Source organism: Ascidiella aspersa, chromosome 6 (assembly GCF_963924565.1).
Source record: "Ascidiella aspersa chromosome 6, kaAscAspe10.2, whole genome shotgun sequence".
Classification (NCBI taxonomy): domain Eukaryota; kingdom Metazoa; phylum Chordata; class Ascidiacea; order Phlebobranchia; family Ascidiidae; genus Ascidiella; species Ascidiella aspersa.
Genome location: NC_139452.1, coordinates 21,038,874 through 21,045,260, shown reverse-complemented (window position 1 = coordinate 21,045,260; position 6,387 = coordinate 21,038,874).

The following is a 6,387-nucleotide window of genomic DNA, read 5'->3' as shown; positions in this document are numbered from 1 at the left end:
GGCCACTTTGACCTTGCCGCAAGTATGACGTTTCAGCGAATCAATCAATGCTCGTTAGTAGGTCATTAAGATCACCTTTTTTGTTGGAACGAGGCCGAAAATACTTCTGACACCAATTTCTAATGCGTCGACATTACGCAGTGCGATGGTAGCAAACTGATTCTATGCGCACGACTGAAAATGTTCTACGTTTGAGGCTTTAAAAGCATTATAAAAAATACGTTATATTGATTGATAAACAAAACATAAAGAAAGAATTCAAATTCGTGATTGTTTGTTGGCGATAAACAACATGCACATTAGCGAGTCAATAGACAGCCAAAAATTCATTGAAAAACAGTTCGCTTTAAATAACCCGTTCATTAAACAGCGTTGTCTTGTCGCTGCACCTTTATTAACTTGCAAACAATCTCCAACTTCAAGATATCAGTGGAATTGGCCCTACGTAACTATCCCTTTGCTTCAGTTACGGTTTATTTAATTCTTTCATAACCCAGTTTTTTTTTCTACGAAAACGCGAGCGTGAATATAATTAGAACCGTGTATACCGAACGCCAAAAATTAAGACGCCAAAGAGAACTAGGCAACTTTTATAAAGGTCAACGTTTACATTTATCTAATGGGCAGTTGCTGCACTGTTTACCTGTCGGCAAACGACTTTAAATATTAGAGGTGTTACAACAACCATGAAACACAAAGATTTAGTAATGTTTTGACGGCATAATACCATCGCAAAAATGTTGTAAGAGCGAAACAAAATTTGAGAGTTTAGCGCCGAATGAACGGCGAATGTGAACCAATCAGGCAGACGTGTACTGCGGCTTGACATGTAAGGTTAATGTGTACAAATTGAATTAAAATACCGGACGACCATTTCAGGGTAAAAACACAATTTACGTAATTGCCAATAATATGACTCACCGAGATACACAGAATTGAAAACCGACTAAACCTTCTATGGGTTTGCCCGTTTTGGGCTATCGAGCTGTGAATGGTGGGCTCTCTCCCTCTCTCTCGCTCACTGGGTGAGAGTCGACCTACCATCGTTATCTGGGAAATGTGGCGGCACTTCACTGACACAATAGATTCCTTAAATTCCGCACAGCGAAATTGGTAATGATCGACATTATATAAATACAGATTTACGTCTGACTACAGTATACCTATATTAAATCGCTTTTAGGGGTATACATTCAATCATTTCTGACAGCCTCGTGCGGTATAACGTTAATTCCTAACTTTTGCTTTGGGTAAAAATATATATCTCCAACAGTTCAAATGTTGACAGTTGAACAAAGTTGACCATTATTTTTAGCTTTGCTTAAATCAAAACCAAAATATTGTGAGACAACTAGGTTTATAAATTATTTTATCAATTCAAATATAATATCTGGCTGTTGAAATCACCTACACCAATCAGTTTATCTCTTATCGTTACCTTGTACATCGCAATATTGTTGCGTAAACTAAAAACGTACCTTAATTTGCTTTTATCTAGATTAATTCAACTATTTTCAGGAAACTTCTTTGGTTCTTAATTTTACATTGCAACTCATTCTAATTCTAAAGGGTATTTCAACCTTGATAGCCTTGACTTTCGCTTCTCAACTAAGCAAGGCATAACTACTCTTGAGTCTGCTTGCGGCTGTTTAACTTAACAGTCAACCAGGCGTTGCTGCAACGGCCAAAAAAAGGTCGCAGTTAAGACAGCTGGTCGCGTCTACGTCACTGCTTGGCTGAAGCCTTACGAGCGCCTATCTTCTGCTGTCTTGATTGGTCGGAGAACGTCTGAATCCAGCAGACGAGAATGCATATGTGTGTGTGTGGCTGAACCGGCCGGCGCATAAATTAGCTAACCGTCAACGACTCGCAAGAAAGGGAAAGCAACTGACTGTACAAGTCGCACCCGATTGAAAGTATGTCAGACGTGTTGTCACCACACATAAGTTACGCGCCCTACTTATTGTAGGCACGCAAAGACGCAGGAGTTTCTAACGTGTGCTTGGCAGAATAAGGGGCAAACGCAAAGCCAAGCCTCGTTTGACCTACCATAAATGAGTAGCACGTTTGCTTATATGCATGTTCAAAACAAAATCACAAAAACACCTGAGAAGGCTAATGTATACCGCCTTTGGCTCCCTCCACTAAAGTTTTTAATGTTTTTTTTAAAGAAACACATTTCTGGACAGAAGACTTTATAGTAGTGAATAAATAACTAAACTTCTAAGCCATTATGTGCTTCTTCATACATTCAAAACAAAATAAAACAAGATATGTCCCGAAAATAAAGTTTCATCCTATAAAATGACTTCTGTTTCTATGTAGAATTGTAGATCAACTCGTCTGTTTATTAGGCGTAATATTACTATTTAATACTTTTAGAGTGTAAAACATCAGAAACACATTTATAACAGTTTCTGTGAGAAAACATGAAATTTTTAGTAAAATACAAGCAATAAATAATGATTTAGGTATATTTCAATGAAGTTGTTTGCCAGTACCACATGTTTAATATCATTAAATTTTCATGGAGATTGCTGTAACCTTATTTAGAACTTAACTCATATATTTAACTATTAAAAAAACAGTATATATTAAATTTTTTTTATCAATGTTGTTTACAGGTTTGTTAAGGTATATCCAAAAAAGAGGCGTTTGTAAGCCTTCAATCCTAGGATGAAATAACAAATTAACCACATTTTGTGGAATGAGAAAGCAAAATCAGTAGCAATCCTTACAATAAAATAAATTGAAATTTAAAGCAATTTTAAAAAGAAAAGTAGATGAGAAGGATTAAACCAGGATACAATTTTAGAATGACACTATACCCACATATTTGTGGTATGCACATAAAACCTGATATAAAACATAAATCTCTGCAACCACTGTGAATCTCTATCCACTATCTGACACAAAATCCTTGATAATAATGATTAACCATTTTTTAGTGTATGTGCTTGATCACGGGGCGGAGCCATGAAAAAAACGGACTCACTGCCTTTTGCCGGCAGCCTAAAGTTAATCATTTACAATGGCAATAACATGACTAATGAAGCACCTATAACAAGATTTACAACTAGTGTAGGGCGTTGACATTTAGATTAGTACCAACAACCTTTGTGGAAAAGAAGCACTATATAAAATTAACAAATACAACTATGTGTGTAACAGAAATATTTGAAGCGTAAATATAATCTTGGTAATGACTTAAAAAATGTAAACATTTTTAATGCACAAGATTGCCCAAACAGGTTTATTACAAAATAGCCTATACAAGACTATATACTGGGTTTTAATATACAAACATAGTTTTAATCTTAGACAAAAAAAAAATACTTAGTTTTATAATTTTTAACACCTGTGAACATCAAAAATAAAGTTTAGGTGAAATCTTGCAGGTGTACAGCCGAAAAAAATCAGGGTGACGCCAGTCTGCTTTCTGTTACAGGTTTACACCCGAGATTTTTTGAAAGCTGTTTGTGTGCACACTTAATTAGCAATTTGCACACCTAAATTCCAAAAAATGGTTGAGTAATGCTAAATTTTCGAACCTCAGGTGTGCATAAAACGTTGATTGCACACCTAAAATTTGGTGATGTAAACCAGAGACATGAAATGCATACTGGGGGTGATGGGGTGCACCAATTGTCAAAAGTGTATAGGTAATCCTGGTGAATATTTAAATTTTTGGGGTGCATGTTCGGCTTGGTGATAAAACTTGCGGGCGGTGCACTAGCGATACCTTCCACAGTGTCCAACGCGGATTTCAAATGTTGTGGCCTGCTAAAGAGTTCAGCCAAAAATTTTGTTGCCAAAATCCAATGCTGATATACTGCAAAATATACACCAGAAAATCTATTTTTCACTGTAACAGTGATGATATTTTTGTAATTTTTGCTATAATTTTATTTTAGGGGAACAAATGATTTGCAATACATACAAGTCTTCGGCACCGGTCTAGAATCCAATCGATTTTGTTTATATAACGAGTTGTCAATATTAAAATTGCAAGGAACAAATAAATATGGGAGAATAAATATAATGTGGTAGGATTCTTGACAAGTCTTCAATCAAACAAACATTTTGCATATACCTTTATTTTATCTTAACCTACACAAATTCTGTAAAACTCCCAGTACAACATAATATTTTGGCACTGGTCTAAAATCCTATATACCACAATTATTAAATTAACACACAATATTTGGGTTAGGGTGCGAGATAGCAGTTGGGTATGGGTGGGTCAGGTATTGTTATATTCTTTATTTAATAATAATACTACTTGACCCGCCCTAAACCAAATAATATACGTTGTGGTAGGATTCTAGACCAGCGCCAAAATTTATGTGGGCATTTACAAGACGTAATACTAATTTACGGAATGGTGAATGGTCGGAATGGTCGGAACGCTCACTAATTTAAGTGTTACCCCGTTAAAACAATTATTAAACCAATGCACAAAATTTGAGTTAGGGTGGGGGTTAGCGTTTGGGTGAAGGTGGGTCAAGTGTTATTATATTTAATAATAATACTGTGAGCGTACAAGCATTATGATTTACATTTTGAGCCTTCCAATTTTTTTAACAAAACCGTTCCATAAAGCTATAGAAGAACTATTAAAAGTAGATGGTTACTACATGTGCGTCAAAGATAAACACACTTTCAATTAACCAATCGCTTCAACGTTTTGCGTAACAACTAACAAAAAACATGTTTGAAAAAGTTTCACCAGGAACATTCAAAAGAACAAAATGCGCTTGCTTTCTACAACCCACGTGGCACTCATAAACATAACTGACCACGTTACGACTATTAGGTGAGTCATTCAAATGTCAGCATCAGATGACTGACAGTTTACTTCCGAATCAGCACTAATTTAAAACTCAATACAGGACATCCAGCAAAGGCCACTGAAGGACAACAAAGCTGAGGGTAGCAATACATTTTATATTACAGTCAAACTTTCCCCAAAATGAAGACTACGTTCTAAGATAATGCCAGTTTTTGTAGAAAAATTAGGCCTCACAAACGTGCAAAAAGTTTCGGCAACCCTGTTGGACACCGCGCCCTCGTTACTCGTCATTACACGCTCGAATGAACAGAGAGAACACTAATACATTTTTTCACAATTCTTTATGAATAACTGGGGATAATTTCCGTCTAATATTTTTGATATAATTTATTTCTTGTCCAACTTCTACTAATGTAACGAAGTAATTAAAAAAGCATTAAAAAGAAAAAAATCAGATATTTTGGTTTGCTTCTTCACCATATTAGGGGAAAACGGGGGAAGGGGAAGACAAGGTAAGTTATATTTGGAAGGCTGCAAACGTCCTAATGAAAATTTAAACTTGACTTTATCGACTTTCTGGTTTGTAAATAAAAATCCTAATGGAGAAAATTACAAAATTGCGCTTATTTTGTAACAAGGAACTGTTTTATTTCAGGGAGTCGAACCAGAACCGAACCGGAACTTTATGAACCGGTTTTGGGTCAATTTTGTCCGAACCGTAACCGAACCTGAACCGGGTTTTGTAAGATTTTAAGGAGCCGAACCGGAACTGAACCGAATATTTTAAAAGAACCGAAACCTTAACCGAACCCGAACCTGTTAATAAAAGCGGTTCGCTCCAGCATGACGTCACAACTTCTATTTTACAGAGTCAAGTTACGCCATGTTCGAAATTTTATGAAAAATATATGAATATTGAATAAATAAAACGTTGATTTTTTAATATTTAGATATTTCAATAATGAGTTGCTGTTTTTTTAATACGTCACGTAACTTAGATTAAATGACTTACATTTTAAAGATTATTCTCTACATTTATCGACCCACATTTTGAGATTTAACGCAACTTATATTGCATCCGAACCGGAACTTTATGAACTGGTTTTGAAATGGCGATGGTCGAACCGGAGCTGAACCGGAAATTTTAAATTGCTCAAAACCGAAACCGGAACTGAACTGGATTCCGAAAAAAATCTTTGAACCTGAACCGAACCTGAACCGGAAAAGTCAAACGGTTCGACTCCCTGTTTTATTTTACCCTCATATTAGGGGAAAGCCTATAACATAATTTTTTGCTAGTCTGACTGTTTTATTTTTTCTTATTCGGTAATGACATTTGCAGGGACGCCGGAGAGGGGGGCACATGGTGCAGGCGCCCTCCTGCATTTTCTAAGGGGGGCAAGGGGGGACAAAAGTGCCCTTTTCATGAAAAATGATATATTGCTTTCACAACGTTAAATACTACGCAACCGACAGGAGTAGGGCTTGAGCTACGGAAAAATGCCAAAGAATTCGTAAAATGACATGGTTGACATTTGTTAAAACATTTCTGGTACCACTTTTATTCTGTGTAATCCCCTCTTTTGTTTGATTTC